Here is a 21156-nt window from a genome sequence, read left to right on the forward strand (position 1 = left end):
AAATCCTGCACCATTCCACTCCTATGAGGTTCTAGAGTCGCCAAATTCTGACAGATGACGGAGGCTGCCAGGGGCCCTAGGAAGGGAGTTGAAAGTTGTTTAATGGGCAGAGAAGCCCTGAGGCTGGGTGAGCTGTGGGTCAGGGGCACCAGGGCACACCTGGGAAAGCCACCTTCATGGGCCGGAAGCACACCTGGGACTCAACGCCTAGGAGTCCACCAGCTCCCCGGCTCCCCGGCCAAGAGGGAGGTGGCTGAGTGGGAACCAGTTCATGCCATTGCTGTCACCAGCCTTCTGTGTGCCCTGGAAGAGACACCTGCCTCTCTGGGACTTAGGTTCCCTGTCCTGGAAACTGAGGGTCAAGGGAGCTCGGCTCTTTCTTCTCCAGAGTGGGTTCCAGATTCTTAGGCACCTGAAAAACCGCTTCTGAGTTTGGGGAAATATTTGATCCCTCCCTAGAGAGCCACAGCCCAACAGCACTGGCCCCCTTTGGTGTCGGGGATGGAACCCAGGGCTTGGCACACGCCAGGCAGATGCTCTACCCTGAGCTACGCCCCCAGCCCTCAGCAGCATCTTAACGGTTCGGAGACGTCCCACACGCAGGAACTCACGGTTCCACTTAACTCCCGCGGTCCCAGGACTAGAAGAGAAGGGGACGTCCTTTCCAAAGCATACCCTTTCACAATGTCGAGGGGACACCTGTTATAAGGGGACTCAGACTCTGGGGTCCATTGTTTTGAGGTTCTATGGAAGCGGCCCCTGCCCCTCCCTGGCTCCCGTACATCACCCTCTGCCGTGGCCACTTCTCCTGGCTCTGAGGTGCAGCGAGCCCAGAGGGCTCTGAGTGTGGTGGGGCTGGCTCCCCGCCCACCTCTGTGCAGCCCACACTGTGCCCGGCCTCTCAGAGTGCAGGTCTGCCTGGACCACCCTGTTCGTGAATCCAGATTCAGAGGCGGGCACTGGGGTGAGACAGGCTGGTTCTGAGCCTCGTTGGGGCCCATCTTCCTAACCTAGACCCGGGCTGGGCAAATCACAGCCCCTGGGCCCAGTCCAGCCACCGTCTGTAACCCAGCCACCGTGTGTCTTTGTAAATAAAGCTTTATTGGCCCACAGCCAGGCTATGTTTACGTATCGTCTGGGCCCTTTCCCACTCCAGTGGCAGAGTCGAGTGGTCTCCACAGACTCCATATGGCCCCTGAAACCTACATATTTACTCTCTGGCCTGTAAAGTTTGCTGACCCTTGACTGAGCTCTTAGGAAATGGCCAGATCTCTTCCAAACTCCTCCTGGGCTCAGGTCCTGCGGGATGACAAGCTACCCCTGAAGAACCCGGAGCCTGCCGTCGGCCCAGCCTTCCCAGGACCCTCAGGGACCTCCCAGCACGCATGTCACAGACCATGTCCCAATAGCAGCGGAGTTCGCCATCCTTTTCTGGTTTTGCCCCTGACTGGAGCAGGTAGGTGTCTACTCACACGCATCAGGTTCACACGTTCACGATGACGACCCTGATGGACCACACACGTCACGAAACACACCCCCCAAGACCCAGCAACTAAACAGGAGGACGTGAAAAGTCAAGCTCTCATCTCTTCGCACACCCTAGTGGGGCACCCTGAGAGTGGCCTCCGTAGGCCCGTGGCTCGGGGACACCTCAGCTGCACTACACACAGGGGTCACCCTCGTCCCTTCCCCAAGACACAGCAGGGGTCACCCTCGTCTACAAAGGGGCTGTGCTGGCACCCGGCCTGAGCACGGCCCCAGGAGGCAGGGGTCCCAGGACCCAGATGCCTCCTGGATGGGGGAGCTGGGCCAGGGCTGCGGGCGGGACAAGGAGGACGCGCCCCCCACCACACAGAAAAGGTGACAGCTGTCTTCCCCACAGCGAGCTTCGCCGCGCACCAGGGGGATTTTAGTGTTTTGACTCAGAGGCAATCAGACGTTCAAACTAAACCAACGCAGACTAAACTACAGGCGCGAGGAAAGCCCCTCGAGCGGCTGGGCCCAGCTCTTCCCGGCTGGGGACCAGACTGTCTGTCTCCGGGGGTGGCTGAGCCAGGACCCGTCACCCCCACCGTTCCCTTCTGGAAAGTGGGCACAGCCGCTGCAGTGGGACCTCGGGTGTCCCAGCTTCTCGGTGTTCTCAGACCTGCCTCCTGCCCTGTGCCCACTCACCAGAAGGACACTCGGCCACAGGCACACAGCCACCCAGGGACACCCTGGGCAAACTGCCACCTGTGTCCACTAGGGTCATATCTTCCACCCCTGCTCAAGGGTGCGGGAGGTGACGGCTCAGACACCACCCGACTCTTCTCTGTGCCCTTCAGGAGGGTCCGAGTGCTTCTGCAAGGTCAAGTGTGAGTGGCCATGGGCATCTCTGCCTCCACCACACGGGGAGATTGAGGCTCAGGAAAGCAACATGACTGGCTCTCAGACTGTCCCCAACATCCATGGGGTGCTCTTCATGACGGGAGAAGTTGTCCCGTGAGCACCAACGGCCCACCCAACAGAGGGCGGGCGGAGCAGCACAGACCCTGCCGCGGGGGAGCATTCCTCCTGACCCCCTCCATGCCAGCAGCTCTCCCCCCCACTCCTGGGGACAGAATGAAGGAGGTGCAGGAACAGGGCCAGGGGTGTGACCTTATGGAGCCTGGACTCCTCTGACCAGACCCCAGGACAGGTGCCCTCCTCTACCCCTGCCACAGATGACACTCCCGACAGCAAGAACTGTGGGTCACGCAGGACTGTGTCCCTCTGGGCGGCCGGAAGGGCCTCCCCTCTACTCCTGGGGAGAGGTCAGGGGAGCCGAGGGCACCAGGTTTTATGGAGATGGAATTCGAACGCCGGGCGCTGTGCCAGCCCCGGGGGGAGGACCACCCAACGAGCAGGCAGCGTCGCAGGTAACCGGCTGCTTTTAGAAACAAGCCCTGCTCACCCGCCAGGAGCCCCGGCCAGCGGCTACAGTGGGGAGATGAGTGAGCAGGCCTCTGGAGCCGGGCAGGGCTGGGAGGACGCTGGGGACAAGCTAATGACAGGTTCGCTCTGCCACCCAAATGTGAGCAGGCAGCCTCACACGAGAGGGCAGGCAGCGGGCACTGATCACGGGCCGGCTGCAGCAGGAGCAGAGGGGCTCCAGGCCAGGCTCTGTGCTCAGCCCTCTCCTGGGTCCTCACGGCGACCTCGGTCCAGCCTGGCAGCCACGTGGTGCCCTCTCACTGGATTGTGCCAGCTCCCTGATCAAAACCATCCAGTGACCATCTATGAAACCCACTGGTCACCCCAGCAAGTCTGCCAAGTGCCCACTACACACCAGGCACAGGCCACCTCAAGGAAGGTGGCCAAATGCTCGTGCTTTGTGACCTGGTTCTACCTTTCTAGCTTAGTTTCCACCCCTCCCATGTCATTGCCCTCCCCCCAAAACACACTATGACCCCAGGAAAACGCCCACAGTGTCCAGCAAATGGTCTGGGGTCATACCTTCCACCCCTGTTCAAGGGTGCGTGAGGTGACTGGGCGTGGGGGAGCAAATCATGCAAACTCTTGGCTCAGCACTGGCTGGTGTCGTCCTGGTGATGAACCTGCGCTTTCTCCAGCTCTCAGAGAAGGCCTTGTTCTACCACAGGACGGGGACATGACTTATCTCCTGTAGCAGAGTATGATATGCCCCCGGGACAATACATACAGAATCAATCCAAGCCACCCCAGGACTTCTGCCTCAACGACCTTCTGAGAAAGGGACCAAAAAGAAGGAAAGCAGATGCTTAGCAACTCATAATTACTGTACCAGATAGTTTCGAATAGGGAGCTGGCAGAATCCAATCTGGATCCGACTGTGCCTGAAACCCCTGGCTTTTGAGCAATTTACAGTATAAACAGTTCAGATTCTTTTTTTTTTTTTATGTCCATTTGGATTGGATTATCTAGGCTTGGGAAAGTTCTAACCAACTAGCAAACCAACATTTTTAAGAGTCCCTTTTCCCCCCTGCATGCTATTTCTTCTACCTGGAGTGTCCTTGCTTCCTGATCAGGCTTTGTCCTACAGAGCCTTTGTAACTGGGCTGAGGTTCTCACTGGAAAGTCCTCTGCTCTCTCCCCAGTCTCCTCTAGGTGCCCTTCCCTGTGTTCTTTCAGGACTGGTGTATCCTCTTTGTTCATTCATCTATTCCTCAAATATGTGCAAATCGCCCCTGGCCTTGGTCAGCTCTGTCCAGCTAGGGAGGCTGTGGAGCCTGCTGGTGTTTTACTTTCTTGAAGGCAGAGACCAGGTGCTCTGGCTCCTGGCCTGGACCTGGCACACAGCAGGTGCCATTTAATGTCTGGACAGAGCAACCTGCTTCCCAGTGGCCCTCATCTAAGGTCACACCGTGTGCAGGTTATGGGGTAGAACTCCACACCTGTCTGGGGGCAAGGCTGCACCTAACTTCAGCCTCCCCAGAACCTGGCCACCCTCCTGGCCTCCCTGCTCCTCCAGGCCCTCAGTGATGCCCACTGGGTCACTGGCTGCTCCCCTACGACAGTAGGGACGGTAGGGACTTCGTCTCCCCCACCCCCGTGTCTTGGGACCTAGAACAGTGCCTGCCACATGGTGAGTGGTAAAGAAATGCCTGTTGAAGCCTGAGCCGCTCTCCCGCCCCACACCACCGTGCTCCCCAGAAGCCTGGTGGACCCACGTCCCCAGGGGCCTCAGGCAGCTCTACACAAGCCTCCCCTCAGTGGGCAGCCCCCAGCAGGGCACTGTGCTTCCAGATGGGACAGCCACCAGCACCATCCGCTCCTGGGCACCTCTGCCTGCCAGCCCAGAGCAGTGCCCCTGCCTCCCCCCGTCTGGTTTTCTAAGAATGTGTCTGGTCTGGATCCGACCACGCTGGCCCCACGGCACGGGGAGCAGACTTGTCCCCATGCCACTGTCTGGCCCAGTGTCAGCTCTGAGATGCTCACGAGGGTCACGGTCACAGCAAGTTGTGGCTCAGAGGCCATCACGCCCTTCCCAGAGCGCCTGGGCGCCAGGAGACACTGGCCAGCCGCTGCCTCCCGCCAGGAGCCACACACAAAGTTCCCTTTATGGAACACACACAGGCTGGGCACCGCAGTCTCAGCGTCAGGGAAACCCAGGTTTGGGTTTTCTCCAAGGGCACAACAGGCTTTTGTCCTGACTCCCGCCCGTCCCTACCTGGCTGGCCTCTTCAGTGGGGAGAGTCCAGGACCCCCTGCCCTGCCACGCCTTCCATGGCTGGCCACCAAGAGGCACCATCTAGGACAGCAAGGACACGCAGCCAGGCACCAGACGCCTCCACGCTCCACTCCGAAGCTCATGGAGGACCTACTGTGCGCTGGGCAAGACCACCACAGAGCAGGGCCACACACAGAACAACCCTGAAGCTAACAAGACACCACGCATGACACCGCAGATGGTGCGTGTCCTCCTGGGTGTTGGCAGGTGCCAAGGTAGGGCTCATGTTGACGAAGACCAAGTTCGCCCCGTCACCTGCCAACCTGCTGGCTGAGAAGAGTGCATGTGTGACCGTCCACCAGAAATGTCGGTCCCAACACAAAGATAGGGACCAGAAAACCTAGGAAAGGAGAGATAGCCTCGAAACCATAAGAACGGTGACCGGGGTGGGCCACCAGGCTGCTTCCCAAGGGGGCTGTGGATGCATCTGTCAGCAAGTAAGGCCCTCACGGGGGTCTGTACTCTGGTTTTGCTTCCTACAGGAAAGAGCCCCTGGATCTCCCACTGCCCCCTGCGAGGAAAAGGGAACGCTCTCAGCACAGCCCTGCCACCGGGGCAGTGGTGACCGACACAGTCCTCCTGGCCCGGGAAACCCAGCAGTGGCATCGGCTCAGAGGCCTCGGGATCTGCAAAGGCCATTTCCCCAGAATCTGCCCAACTTGGCTCTTGGTGCCCGGAGACACAGAACGGCCCTGGGTAAGAGAGAGACCGTCTCCTTGGAGCAAGATGGGCTGTGCCTTCCTTTTCTGGTACTTCCATGTCTGGGTTCCGAGACGCCCCACTGAAGCCTCCCCTGCAGACAGGGTTCCAGGCCCAGGCGAGGGACAAGGTGGCCCAGGCTCCAGGGCAAGCCTCTCCCGAGGTCCACTGAGATCTCTGCCTCCAGGCCCTGAGTGACGGCTGGGGAAGAAATGGAAACCCCAGAGATTCCGCAGAGGGCAAAGGGGCTGGGGGGCCCGAGAGGGGCCAAGTCAAGCCACCAGCACCCTCAGCAGTGGCCCACCAGGAGCTCCTCTGTTTCATCTGACTCTTGAAGCCACCAGGGCACTTTGTGACAGCGGAAAAGGTGAGATACTCGGACACAAGGCCCTGAGGACGGATTTCCCCTCCCACCACGGCCAGGGAGGGGGAGGCCCAGCCGGTGGCCAGCAGCCGAGGCAGCGAGGACCACGGAGGCCAGACCTGGGAAGAGGTGGCTGCCTGGCCCATTCACTGCCAGCATCAAAGAGTGACAGCCAGACACGGTCACCACGGGGAAGGTCACATCTGGGTCAGGGCTGGCGGCACGGGAAGGGAGTGACCTATTTCCAAGGCCCATTCAGGAACCTCCCTGCGAGCCCAGACATCTGACATGGGGAGACAAGTAAGGGAAGTGGTGTTGGGAAGAGCATCAGGAAGGGCGGTGCGCAGGGGCCAGGGCTGTCTGGTGACCTAACAGCGCTTCCTCTGTGACCGGGGTTCCCGCCTCCTGCTGACCATCAGAGTGGCCAAGGGAAGACCCCACATATAAACCAGGGTCCCACATAACACCTGCCACCTGTATGCTGGCTCTCCCGACCCTGCTAAACAGCTGCCAATCTTCAGTCACAGGGGAACCTGCCTCCTCAGAGTCTGGCCTACGACCCCTTAGGCACGACCTTCCCGAGCCCATCTCCACCTCTTCCTGGCAGGGACGCCATTTCTCAACAGGCTTTGAAGAAAAGCGTCGTGTGCAAACTCTGATCCCTCTTCATAGATGTCCCTTCTTGATCGCCATCAAGTTAGGTTTTCAAACCCCACTTGCTAAGAGCTCAGGGCATGATACCGATCGGGCAGGTGGATGTAACCAAGGCAGATCTGCTGAAAACTTGCAAAACTGAGGGGTGGGCATGAGCTTTAAACTGACAACCCTGGGTTCAAATCCCAGCTCTGACCCTCATCCAGCTAAGACCTCAGATTAAGCCCCTTCCAGGACGGGGGTGGAGACAGAGCTGGTATTTCAATCACCTTCCCCACGTGACTCCAGGCTTGCATTACCTGGGCACGGCTCTGGCCATGTGTAAAACAGACGCCGTGGCTGCACCTCCCCAGGGTCACAGGCTGCACTGAGAGCCCAGAGCAGGGTCCTTTCTCAATGGCACCACTGGGACAGACCCTGCTGCTGCCGTCCTCAACTGCATTCTCGAAATGAGTGTGAAACAAAGAACCAAACTGTGGGAACACCTCCAGGGCACCCAGGTGACCAAGAACAGGTCGGGGTGGGTTGAACCCTGCTGCCCAGAGGCTGCCCCACGCCATCCAGGATATTTGGAATTCCACCACACACACGCTTTCTTGGTAAGGAGTTCGTGCTTGGCCCTCTCTGGACCACTAACCCAGAAATCAGCTCTCTGAGCCCCAGGAATGCAAATGTGGAAGGCCCTCCGCCAGGACGCCGCTGCAGACTAAACCAGGGAGGTTAAGAGCTTTCTTCAGCTTAGTGTTTTTGGAGGAACTTTCCTTTTGTTTTGTTTTCTTTTTCCAAGGGGGGGAGAGAAGGAGGTGGAAAGGAAATAGGTCTATTTCCAGCACCTGTAATTACAACACTGCCTCTTTCACCGAAATCCCAGGCAGAGTCACTCCCACTGCCTGGGCCTAGAGGGCGGGAGTCAGGGGCTCAGGAATTCAGAGCTATGCAGGCAGCAGAACAAAGGCTTCGGCGTCTGTTCTGCTGCAAGCGTAGCTCACTCAGAGCCCAGTAAACCAGTCATCCTGACGCCCCCATCAGACTTCCCGGTGGCCCCTGCGTTTCTCTCTCCTCTCTACAGTGGACACCTGGGGCTGCTCCAGTTCAGGCCTGAGGTTGTGGATCTGGCAGGTCAGGGGCTGAGAGGCTCAGTCTTCCGGTACAGGACCCCTGCAACCGCACCACGGTGACACCGGAACTCACGTAGGCCAGGGGGTCCCCACCTCCTTCTCAACTCCACCTCAGAGGGGAACAGCAGTGACCCAGGGGCCCTGACGAGGGCGCAGGAGTGGCAGGTCCTGTGGGCCTGTCAGGGTCCTGCCCTGTCCTCAGATCCCAGACAAGGAGGAGCACAGGGCAAAGCCCTGATCTGACGGGGTTCATGTGTTCCCTGACCATGGTGAGCCCCGTGCGTGGCCTAGGGGACGCAGGCGCATCCACACACTGTTCCTCCTGCAGGCTCCCCACCTCTCCAGCTCCGAACTCCTCTGTAGGACTCACTGCAAGTGACCGCACACACCAAGTCAGGCACCCCGAGGGCCCCTCCTGTACCAGTCACATTGTGTTATAGTCACCTGCTCGTGTGACTCTCCCAGGAGAAGGGACCCTGCCTTGCCCAGCTGTGTATCAGAGCCTGAGAGAGGCCCTGATCTGCACGAGCTGCCCAAACCATTGAGTGTGCAGAAGAGCAGTTCTCTGAATGATGGCCAGCAGCGGCTCACGGGCACCAGCTGTGGGGTCTGTACTCAGCTAGTCCTGCCACCATCAGCAAGGTGGCCCCACGCCCATGTTGACAGATGTGGAAACTGAGGCTTAACGTGGCCAAGGAACTTGTCCAGGATCCAGGGTGGAAGCCAGAATCACAATTCATGGCATTCCCCAGACCCTGGGGCAGAGGAGGAGGGTGGCCCTGGGACAAAGAAGAGCACAGCAGGAGAGCTCCCTCCCGGGCCAGGCAGGGTGCTGCTCCCACTCCCCAGGCCTGTTCCCAGACAGCCTGAGGAGGTCGCAGACCAGGGAAGACAGCAAAGCCACCAGGGCTGCAGCCCCGCGTGGGAAGGGAGGGGAACCTGGGGAGGACCCTCGCCACCCAGCCTCCAGCTGTGTCACAGGCCTCCAGGTGCCCTCGCCACCTCCGCCCCCTGCCCGCCATCCGCACTGACCCCACTGCCCTGCTCTCAGGGGGCCACTCCATCCAGAACAACCCGGTCCCCAACCTGCCTGGAAAGGAGGAATGAGCAAGCTGCTTCCTGTCCCCACCTGGCTGTCACAGCCCACAACTACCCACCGCTTCCTCTGGCACAGGGGGCCCTTAACAAACACGCGAGCAGCTGGAAGGTCAGAGAGCGTAGAAGGTCCCACCCAGCAGCCGCTGATCTGCAGGGGCTAGGAAAAGAAAGCAGTTCTCTCGCCCGTAAATCAGCTGCGAATGGTCTTTTCCTACCTGGTGGCCTGAAAGTTTCTCCCCTCCATGTCCACACACACACACACACACACTCCTCCCAAAAACCTAAACTGAAACCCCAGAGTCACACGGATTTTAACAATGACAAAATCACTTATTATAACTCTGGTCCCGATGAGCTGCTGGACCACCTTCACCCCTGACGGAACTCGACCCTTCTTACCTTCCCCCTTCCTCTCCAGTCCTCACCCCTCCCAGGCCCAGCATCAGCATCAGCATCTCCAAAAAGACTTCCCAGGTTCACTGCTAAGTAAACCCCATCCTCCTAGAATCCCCCAGAACCCTCCAGAGTCAACCTGACCCCACAGAATCCTCCAGAACCCTCCAGAGTCAACCTGACCCCACAGAACCCTCCTGAACCTTCCAGAGTCACCCTGACCCCCACAGAGCTCTCCTGGCCTCCCATCGGTTTGCCAGCCTCTCCCAGGTTGTGGCACTTGGAGGTCATCTGTGACCAGCCGTCCCCCCTTCCAGGGAGCACAGGAAGCGAATCCTCAAAGGCCAAGACTGAGGGTCATAAATCCTACAGCACGTTTCCACCTCGGGGTCCGGAGCTCAGCGATGGAAGGACGGCACCAGGGAGCCCACCCGCATCACCTCGTTCTCTCCGTGGGGTACTCACACTCCCACTTCCTAGGGGAAATGGCTCAGAGAGGTGAACAGCACACCCTGGTCACATAGGCAGGAAGAGCCGGCGCAGGACTACAGCCACCTCCCTCGACTCCCAGCCAGGCTTGGAACCGCTTCAGCCCCACACCCAGACTAAACACGGCCTCCCGGAACGGCCTCCTCCGGAGAAGAAGCCGCCCTGCTGCAGAAGGGACATATTGCCACAACTACAGCCAGAGATGTCCCCGAATAGGCGCCTGCCTGTTGGTCTGAGGCAGGGGGACACTGTGGGTGCTACCATGCCAGAATTCTCCCACACCTGTAGGAGGCCCCCGCTCCCCTTCCCCTGCCCATCAGTCAAGCCATAACCTGTGTCCCCTCACCACCCAGCAGCTGGTCGCCAGGATCAGCCCGAGACAAGGCCAAAGTCTGATCTGCTTGGCTAGTTCCCAGGCCCAACCCATGTGCTGTCACCTGGAGGAGGCTTCAGGCTGCGTGGGAACACACACACACACACACACACACACACACACACACACGCCCCTCCCTGTCCTTGGGACGGCTCACCTCGTCCCCAGCAGAATCTAATGTGCCTGGGCACCATTTCCTTGCCAGGTCAGGTCCCCGGGGTGCCTGTCTCACCTGGCACCTTCTTCTTCGCCCAGCTTGCTGCCCCCTGCCTGACCGGGGCAGGGCTGAGCCGGAAAGATCACTGGGCAGCTGTGGTTCCCTGGTCAGGACCCGGCCACTGGGCCTCCACAGCCCCTCCACGTCCCTGACCTCCAGCACCTGGTCAGGTCCTGCTTGTAAGTGACTAAGCGATTCTCCCTCAGAGCCCGTCTGCCAAGTGGCCCCGCTGGCTGCAGAACCGCACCAGGATGCCCGAAGCCGCACGCGCTAGACCCATAATTAGCGAGTCCTCTTCTTGGGAAAGAAAACCCCTCCATGTTTTGTTTTGTTTTATTTTCCCCTCAAATGAAACAAATCCACCCACATAGTTACTGGAAACGCGAGCATGTGAAACCGAGCCGTTTGCAAAAAGAGAATTAGTCAGCAACCTTGTGAGCAGAGCCCTCGTGAAGGTGGGGCTACCCTGCTCCTGAGGTCCCCGCCCAGGAGAGGCCAGGAGGCCCCAGCCTCCCTGCCAGCCCACTCCCAGTGCACTTCAGATGGCAGGTGACACCCTGGCAGTGGGTCAGAACTTGAACACAGCCCTGGACGGAGGGCAAGGTCACGGGCGGCAGGCGCAGGGAGCAGAGTGCTGCTGGCTGCCTACTGCAGAGGGACCCTCCGGAGCCTGGACGCCTCGGCTCAGGACCTCGCTCAAATCCCACCCCTGAGGTCATTGAGCCCCTCCTGGCCCCAGCTCCCCATCTGTAAACTGGAGATGAAAGACCCCACCAAGTGCAAGCACTGGGGTGCCCGAACTACAAGAGGGGCCTCCAAAGGCAATCACGAAACACTGGTTCCTGATCAGAGGCCCACAGGTAGGGCAGCTGCGGAGGGCAGATGGGGCCATCTCAAGGCTCTGACCCTCAGAGCCAGCACGCACCTCCTGTCGCGGTGGGATCTGCTGTTGGACCAGCCCTGTGTTTTACCCACAACACATTCGGTGAGGTGGGCAGTGGACACCACACTGCCAACAGGAACAGCTGGAGTCCCAGTCTCCCTGGGCCCAAGCTGTGTGACCCTGCAGGGCCTGTCAGCCTTGCTGTGCTCACCTTGACTGCTCTTGAGAGCAGATTCACCCCGTGGGCAGTTGATATTAAAGAGTGCCGTGTTATGGCTTTTAAATAAAAAAACTCACTGAATTATTTGCCAACGTTTCAAAAAGTCTGGGTTCTTGGTGTCTCTGGGCTCCACTCCCAGGGCCTCCCCGCTAGAAGGACATGCATGTCCTGCTTTGCCACAGTCCCCTCCACTGCACCATAGTCTTCCTTCCTGGCCCCCAGAGGCGTGTGAGTCTGTGACCCAGTTTTAAACCCTAATTTTATTTAGGAGCACGACTTCAGCCACTTGCTACTAGAAATATCCACAGGAAGCGTCCCTCGGGAAGGTAATTAAAGTTTATGCTTAAGGCTGATTTTCCTCCTCGGAGAAAAACAAGACGAGGGGAGAGGACCCACACCCAGGCTGGTGGAGGGCCCCGGGTGAGGCTGTCACTGTCTGAACTTCTGCACAGGATTTCCTAGACAAAGAGCAGGAGCCGTGTCCTGGGAGCTGCTGCCACTGGCTCCAACTGCTTCCTCTCCTGGTCATGAGGCCCGATAGCTGCCCTTGGCTCACGTCCTCCACACTGGCAGGAGGCAGGTGGCGGTGCTGGTGAGCGGCACCTCAGCCCAGCACAAAGGCTCTGGGGTGGTTTCCCTCCAGCCAGCTGCTTTGCATATTTGGGAGGGGATGGAAGGATTCACTGGGACACAGCTGCACCTATTAACAGCCCTGCAGAGACACTGAAAATGTCCAGTGGGTGCTGGGGGCATCCTCCAGTTGCCTTGGTCACTCCTGAGGGTCAGTGCAAGACTCGGGATCTCCAGTTTTCCATCCTCTCCAATGACCCCTTCGTTCATTCACTGAACCAACATGAAGCACCTGCTAAGGGCTGGCCCCCCAAGACACAGCAGTGGACAGGCTGGACACTCCTCAACTCCCCCGCTGCAGCACCCTGTGACCGCTGCTCAGCTCCTACTCCTAGGCACCCACCAGCACCCTCTCCTTTGCCTGGCTAAGGCTTTGTCCATCAGGAAGTCACCCCACCCCAGCACCTGGCACACCCTATCCAGGACTTAAGGCTGCCCAGCACTGCAGTGACCTCTGCCTTTGGACCTGCTCCCAATCTCAGATCCCGAACCCCTTCCAGCTCAGGGGATGTGTGGACAATTGTTGGAAGCACAGATTGCGTCTGTGTCCAGCTTGACTTCTTGGCTATGTGACCTCCGGCAACGCATTTGACTTTTTTTGTTGTTGTTTCAATTCTCCCATCTATAAAATGGACCTGAGAGTCCCCACTTGACAGGGTTCTTGGCCACAGGACATAAACTAATGATGGCAAGTACCTAGAAGGGGAGCGGTACATTCCAGCTCTCCATGCACATTGCGTAAATCAGTCTTGCTCCTGAAGCCAGAGGACAGGGGACCCACTGTGGACACATGTGGTCTTGGGCCTGCCTTCAGATAACTGATACACGCTGCCCTGGTCCTCATCTCCGTGGCCTTCACACAACCCCACCCTGCACTGGGGTGGCTTCCCCTGGGAGCTTTCCAAAACCACGCCACTTTATGTAAGGAGTCAACACCAGATCGGCCAAAGGTTCCAAAATTCAATTCACGAGCTGCTTGTCCAACACACCTATGATGGGCCACCTGGATCCCTACCAGCAGCGCTTATGGAACTTGGGAGAACTGTCCCCTCAGTCACTCCCATCCCACCTGTAGGGCATGCTGCAGCAGTGAGAAGAAATAAACCCAAGGCAGGGTCCATGTGGTTGTCTGACTATGCATGTGTCCAAAAATCCTCAACGTGGACACTTACAGCAGGTGAACCAAGTGGCATGTGAATTACCCTCAGGAAGTCTGGAGAGTGAATCCTGCATCGGCTCCCACTGCATACGCTTGGAGCCCTGGAGAGACGAGGCTGCACTGCTTATCATATCCATGAGATCAGGCGCTCCGTGCTTTGTCTTGTGAGAAGCCCAGAGAGAAAGGGAGGACCAGGGGAGACGGGACAGTGGCACCAGGACAGAGCTCCTCCTCTCGAGAGCTCCCGGACCCCGAGACCCAGAGGCTGGCTGAAGGAAGGCAGAAAACCTGCCTGATTTAAACTTTGTCCAAACATGGCAAGTTTCCGACTTGGGCTGACAGGGGCGCAGCCCCACAGAGAAGGTGCGCTTCCCCCAGGGATGCTCCAAACTCTTTATCCCAGGAGGAAAACAGAGGCCGTACCCCAAAAGCCCTGAACCCATGTCACACCTGATACCCAGCAACTCAAGAGACATCTGGTGCTGCTGCCTGACCGAGGTGTCCGGGCCTTCTTCTCAGTCCCTGCCAGTTCACTGCCAGTGTTCCTGGGAGAGGGTGGGGGCAGGGTGGAGATGAGACAAGGCCACACACACGGGCTCCTGGAGGGGTCTGCAAACTTACCTTCAGCAATCCAGACTGCTTCCCCCAAAGTTAAATCTTATACTGACCCTCCTAAGATAAAAGCAGGACCCCTCCGGTACAAATGGCCTCTCTTCCCCACTCCAACATGGCGGCCTGAGCCTCTGCAGGACACCCGGGACCAAAGGGGCAGGCTTTCTAGGGAAGCTCAGTTTTGCCCCCCAAAGCACAAGAACCCCATCTGACCTTCTCTAGGACTTCCGTGTTACTCTTAAGCCTGAGGGATCTTTCCAGAAGGAAGGATGCCTCCTCCACACTGGAGGGTAGAGGGACTGAGCAGCAATCCTTGATGCCCAGTGATTGGGGCCTGGGAGTCAAGATACCAGTCTCTGCTCTTGTCTGTGTTTGAAATTTTCCATCATAAAAATACACAAACTGACAGCAGAGCAAAACCTCAGCTGCGGCGAGACACATTAGAGGAAGAAAGAAACCCAGTCATGGGGAGGACTGGGCCCAGACGCAGCCTCCGGGTCGGCCCTGTCTGGGCATCTCAAGGAGGCCCCCGTGGCAGCCAGGACAGAGCCGGCATTCAGGGACAGCGCTGAATGATGAAGGAACTTAAGGAAGAAAGAAAGAAAAGGAAAGAAACCCTTTATGCTGAGCCACCCAGCCAGCTCCGAGTGTGGCCTGGAGTTGGGAAGACTGGCTTGGAGGGACCCTGCGGGACAAGAGGCAAGGGCAAGGAAGGACCCGGTCCTGTGACACTGCCCTGAATGAATCAGCCGACGGGATCAAACTGGAAAGCAGACATCACACTTCTCCAAAGATGAGGGAGTCTTTTCAGAGGAGCCCGGCGCTTCCATGTGATTTACAGATACCCACAGTAAAGTGGGCCCCGTGCTGACCCTCGGGATGGACTCTTGGAGCTTTGCAAACGTCAGGCGACCTTTCTCAACAGCATTTTTTTTTCAGTCTCCAAACTGAGAAGACCCTGTTTAAGGAGAAGCACTCGTGGGTCTCCTCCTGCTCCCAGTCTTCAGAAGAGTCAGGAAACATGGTTCTGATTTCCAGAAACCTGGGGAAGCCTCGGAGCACGAGAAAGGAGCACCCGGCCCCTCGCGGGATCCGCCTTTCTGACCTCTGTGCTGAATCTCGGTTGGCATGAGGCTTCCCGGGATCCATTTAACAGGCTGTCTCCTCTGTGGCCTTCCCACAGCAGGTGCAAGAGTGTCCATCAGCACGTCCACCCACCCCCCAGGAAAGATTCAGGGCAACAGAGCAACACCACCAGCCAGACACCAGGTGCCTTGGGTAGATCCAGGCCAAGCCCCCAGGCAGACACCAGTGATCTGCCTGGGGGAGCCCCCTAGGTGGCCAGAGGAAAGGACAGGGAGTAGACTTGGGTCTCCTAAGGAACACTGACCAGGGCCCCCAGCTACCAAGTTTTATTTATTTTTTTTTTTTTAAGAGAGAGTGAGAGACAGAGAGAGAGAGAGAGAGAGAGAGAGAGAGAATTTTTTAATCTTTATTTTTTAGTTTTCGGCGGGCACAACATCTTTGTTTGTATGTGGTGCTGAGGATCGAACCCGGGCCGCACGCATGCCAGGCGAGCGCGTTACCACTTGAGCCACATCCCCAGCCCTGGCTACCAAGTTTTAAATGCAAGGAGTGACAGAAAAATTGAGAAATAATTCCAGCTCCTCCACGCTTCTCAAGAACAATTCTGGAGGTAAATGGTAGCAGGGGAAGTAAGGCCACCCTGTTCTCCCTGACAGCGCCCGCCTGGCATTCGACGCCTTCCCTGCTACACAGCTCCCTGCCTCCCCAGGTGCCCTCATGACAGCCAGGCTCCCAGCCCCCGCTCTGTGACCGCCCAGCCTAGAAGGAACCCTCCTGACAAGTCACACGAGGCCCTGTGCCCAGGAGTGTCTGGGGCCCCCCAGCACCCTGGCAACCAGCTGACACCTCCTGCATACACCTGCTGGGTCGCTGTCTCTCCAGGGTCCTGGGCAGCCTCCCCAGAACACGGGAAGCATCCACTCAGTGATGCCCTTGGGTCCAGTAGTCACAGCAGAAGGAACACAGGCGGGAGGCCAGGCGGGTGGCCAGGCGGGAGGCCAGGCGGGCCTTCCAGCCTCCACGCACCGCCTCCTGCAGCCTCAGCATCCCTGAAGCCCACCCTTCTCATCTGCCTCCCAGGGCTTTACAGGGGTGAGAGACCCACTGCCAGGGTCAAACAAGCACCTGGCACACGGCAAAAACGCGGTAACCAGGGGCCCTGGCAGACACCCCGTCAAGGCTACGACTGTTCCTAGGAGATGCGATGTGGAGCCCCTACACTAGACGATGACCCTGCCTGAGGGGAAGAAGGCAAGAAAGGGTTGTAAGCTTCAATAAGGGAAAGTCATTCTAGTTATCCACACATCTCAGGAAGACTGTGCCATGGGCGCCATCACCTCCTACTCTCAGGGCCAGACCTCAGTCCCCTCCATCCCACTCATCAGGCCGCTGGTGATGTGTCTGGCTCACCCATCTCTTTGATCACTTATTTCTTCCTCTTCCTTCTTGTGGCAGGAAATAGTGGTCAAGGTGTCCCCCAGGAGCCAGGCTGCAGTGGTTCCTGGCTCTTACTCTGAGAGGCCAGGTGGTCCTGAATTGGTCCTAAATTTCACATCTGTAAAATGGGGTGACACCTGACCTCTAGGTACCACAGACACCTTGAAGACTTCATGTCCACACGACACCTGCCCGGATGTGCCAACCTTGGGCTGGTGTCTGCTGTGCCCAGCCCCACCAGAGACAGACCCCAGTGTCATGGCTGGGTGACTGACCAGCCCTTTGATGCTGCTTCTGCTCCCCTGATCTCCTGTGTGTCTTGTCTTCCTGCGATGGTGACTACCATGTCCTGAGTACCCAGCGTGGCTGACAAGGCGCCCCATGCCCGCCTATCCACCCCTCCCATCTCTGCCTCCCCTCCAGTGGGCCAGGGGGATAAGAGGTGTCCCGGGGAAGATTGGCTACCCCCCACCCACCAACTCCACTGGGCCCCAAACCCTCTTCGTGGTAGAAGCCTGACTATTTACAGTAGAGAAGAGTGGAATACACACCTCTGGAGGCGGGGCCACCAGAGGGAGGCCAGGACTCTGTAGCCCTGCAGAGCCACAAGGTTCAGAAGGGCAAAGGCAGTTGACAAGAGTGGACCATCGCCTCAGAGGCCCCTAGCACCGCCTGGTGGAGTCAGGGCAAAGGCCACCCTCCAAGCCCCCAGGGCCCAGGCCCTCTCCTGCAGGAGCACCTGCCTGGGACCAGCCTGCTGACCCAAATGCCCAAGGGAGCTTCCTCCAGCACTAACCCTTCCTCCATGTCACTTGGATTTGCACAGAGGTTCCCGGGGGCTCGGGTCCTCCTGCCTCTGTCCTCCCTTCAGCCACACATGCAGGTTCACGCTCACCTTTCCCCCTGGCAGTCCTTCCACCAGGAAGGCTCATCTGCTTCCCCTGTCCCCAGTGTCTCCCTGTCCACGTCCCCAGGACACTCTGGGCACCACTGTCACCATAAACGAGCCTGTCTCTCCTGATACACAGGTTGATCTCCGAGAGTAAGGTCCCCCTCCACTCTTTGTATCCACAGCCGCAGCAAACTGGCTGCATACAGTAGGTGCTCAGTAAATGTTTGAATGCAAGAATGAATGACAAGGCGTCCAAGCACGGCTCACAAGAAAGGAGGCTCCTTTGGAGTCCCTGACCTCCCACAGGGGGTGGAGGAAATCCCAGCTGAGGACTGACAACCCGACCGTCTGTTCCACGGGCAGCGAGGCCTGGTGAGGGCCAGGACCCCAAACCCTCTGCAGTTGTGCACTGTGGCCAGTGCTGACGTACATCACCCCCCTGAAACCTCCACTCCACCCCAGGAGGTGGCAGACACGCCACAATACAGGACAGGAAGCCCACATGGGGCTCTTCCCAGGCTCTGCTGGGAGCCCCTGTCTACAGGCCCTCTCTGCTCGCCACTGTCCTGCCGGTGTCCACACCCTGCATGATGCCCGGAGGGGACGAGCATGTGGCTGGGTCACTGACAGCAGGGAATAAGCTCACTGTGGGAGAGTATTATAAGAGGGGCTGCCCACAGAAAAGGGTGAGGAAGCTGGGCTGGTGGGCACAGAAGTTGCTGGGTGGGGACATCTGTGCTGGGGACAGAGTTGGGGTCTGCAGAACACAGGTGATGATGACTGAGACCACCAGGAGGAATGGGACTCTCATGAGGAGGCAGGTGGGCTGGGAGCGGTAAGGAGGGGCTGGGGGAGGGGAGGGGAGCGCACAGAGGGCACTGGATGAGTGAGAAGAGCCCGTGACCAGGCAGTGTGCATGGGGCTTTGGTGGCTGCCGCTGAGAAGTTCTGGTGTCAGGGACTGCTGAAGAGGCCTAGCAGAGCCAAGAACTCGAGGAAGCAGAGACCAGATGTGCTGACCACACTCCAGAGACCTGGGATTGGAGGCTGGAGGGTGGCTGGATTGGAGGCTGGGTGGTGGAGGTGCTACTCCTCTCATCCTGGTAGTGCATCTGGGGGTCAGTGGCCATTGAGTGTCCCCCACCAAAACCCTGGCTGTTAGGCCCCCACCAGCCCATTTCCCCACCAGATCCTCAAAAGCACAAGATGAAGCCACTCTCCCCTAAAACAAACAAAGAGACCAAGTGTCCATCAACAGATGAGCAGCTGAGCAAACACGACGCATCCCTACAATGGAATACCACTCAGCCTTCAGCAGGAAATGCTGACCCAGGCTGCCACACGGATGGCCCTGAGGACCCTGGGCTAAGGACAGGGAGCCATGCACAAGAGGACAGGTACCGCATGACTCCCGTATCGGGAGGCCAGCGTAGACAACCTGTCGACACAGGCAGAGAAGCGGTGGTGTCAGGGGTGGGAGAGTACGCTGGGGAGTCAGTGTTTAATGGGACAGAGTATCGGTTTGGGAAGACAGAAAGTTCTAGAGATGGTCAGTGGTGGTAGTTACCTAACAATGTAAACATGCTGAACGCCATGGTTAAGATGGCGAAATTCTATACCATTTGTGTTTTACTACAATTTGAGAGAGAGAGAGAGAGAGAGAAAAGCATAAAATTGTAAATGAAAAGAGGCTTCCCAGATGGCTCTGGGCACCATGGCACCCACCTTAGGAGACCCAGGCACACACTAGGTAACAAATGTCACATGATTTCCAGAGGTGGCCTCTCCCCACCCATGGAGCTCCTTCCCAGCTCCAGAGGAAAACACCAGGGACGAGGCTCCGTCACTGAGTTGTCTTATCTCATGTCACGAGCTCTTCTGCTGACAGTACTGACCTCCTAGGAAAGATGGTCCCAGTGCCTGACTGTAGCCCAGGACTCTCTCCATCAGCAGGCCCAGCTGCCATCGGGACACATCCACTTGGGTCACTTCCACTCAGGACAGGTTCGCAGCACCTCTATGGACCGGTACATAGAGGATTCAAGAATGGACCTTGCCATGTGATGTCCTCCACCATGTTAGGATGCAGCAGGAAGGCCCTCACCAGATGTCAGCCCTCTCTCTAGGGTCATCAGACATTAGGACCTTCAAACCAGCTGGGTGGCCCAGTGACCCCTGCAATGCTCCACCCCTCTCTACCCCTCACATTCAGTTACCCAAGCCTGCCCTTCCACCTCATCCAGGTCAGGGCTGTGGGCTGGCTCCTCCCCTGTTCCCCCAGCTCCAGCCTCCTCACAAGATTCTTAGGGTCTCCATGACAGCTTTTCAGAGAGACCCACAGGACATAGAGAGGGGTAAATAAGGATTCAGTGGGGGAATTGGCTCATGAAATGGAGGCTGAGAAGACCCACAAGTGGCTCTCTGTGGGCTGGAGAGCCAGAGAAGACAGTGTGGGCCCAGGTCAAGTCTGCAAGCCTCAGAATCAGGGAAACCAACAACATCACCCTCAGTCTAAACCTGAAAACCCAAGAGCTTGAGAGCCAAGGAACTGCAGGGAGATGGGACTGGTGTGAGCCCCAGAATCCAAAGGCCAGAGAACCTGGAGTTCTGATACCCGAGGGCATGAGGGAAAGGGTGTGCTGGCTCCAGAAGACAGCGCAGTGTTAGGGTTTGAATGTGCTTCCCAAAAGGTCATACGTTGGAAACTTAATCCCCAAATTCATGTTGACACTATTTGGAGCCATGGCCTTTGGAGGTCATTAGGATTAGAGGAAGTCATGAGGGTGGAGCCCCATATGACATTAGTGGCTTTATAAAGAGGAAGAGGAGGAGGAAGAAGAGGGATTCAAGACAGGACCTTGCCATGTGATATCCTCCACCATGTTAGGATGCAGCAGAAAGGCCCTCACCAGATGTCAGCAGAGGCGCCATATTTTTTTATTTTCCAGCTTCCAAAACCATGAGCTAAATAATAAGTTACCCAGTCTTGGGTATTTAGTTATAGCAAATAGATGAAGCCACCATTCCTCCAACTTTTTGTTCTGTCTGGGCCCATACAGTGCTGTCTTGATTGGATTGTTATTTCCCGTTGATGGTAATCGTGGGGCATAGTAGTGCTCAGAGATGCCCAGGAACCTCCTGCATGCCAGACACACTCCTTCTTGCCTCCACTGTGTGCCAGTGACCCAACTCCCCTTGGCGGTCTGGATTGGTTACCACCGCCCACACCCTGACTCTCAGCCTGCTGACTTGGAGGCACAAGGAGCACACAGAGACCAAATAGCTGTCCCAACTTCCACTTCAATGGAATCATTGTTGTGTCTCTTGGTGGAAGCATTCCTCTCTCTGGAAGAGACCTCTGGCCAGCAGAGCACAAAATCATGGGAACAGGAAGCAAAAATGTTGCTAGTGGGTTACTAGGGTTAATGGCCAGTAGAGCCGCTCCCATCTCCACCCTCACTTCCCGGACCCACGAATCCTGGCTATGGGAGAAACAGCACCACATGAGGGACCCTGACCCAGAGCCCAGGCAGCCTTCTGCACGGCCTGCCTCAGCCCTGCCAGGTATTGCCCCCTACCTGGCACTCTAATTATGTCTTCAAAAAG

The 21156-nt window shown here is 57.7% G+C and overlaps 1 protein-coding gene across 4 annotated transcripts in view; it reads right to left on the reverse strand.

Moving 5' to 3' along the window:
* Nucleotides 1–21156, reverse strand: part of SPSB1 (splA/ryanodine receptor domain and SOCS box containing 1) — a 59034-nt gene that overhangs the window by 29670 nt on the left and 8208 nt on the right. The window contains exon 1 of one of the 4 annotated variants that reach the window (XM_081306022.1): nt 10648–10802. The exons of 2 other annotated variants lie outside the window; for them this stretch is intronic. The gene's annotated coding sequence lies outside the window, so the exon portion shown is untranslated. Of the gene's footprint in view, nt 1–10572; nt 10803–21156 lie in introns of those variants that run through there. One more of the 4 variants, XM_081306023.1, reaches the window with a different exon arrangement.

This window comes from Spermophilus citellus (assembly GCF_964194105.1).
Source record: "Spermophilus citellus genome assembly, chromosome: 9".
Classification (NCBI taxonomy): Eukaryota; Metazoa; Chordata; class Mammalia; order Rodentia; family Sciuridae; genus Spermophilus; species Spermophilus citellus.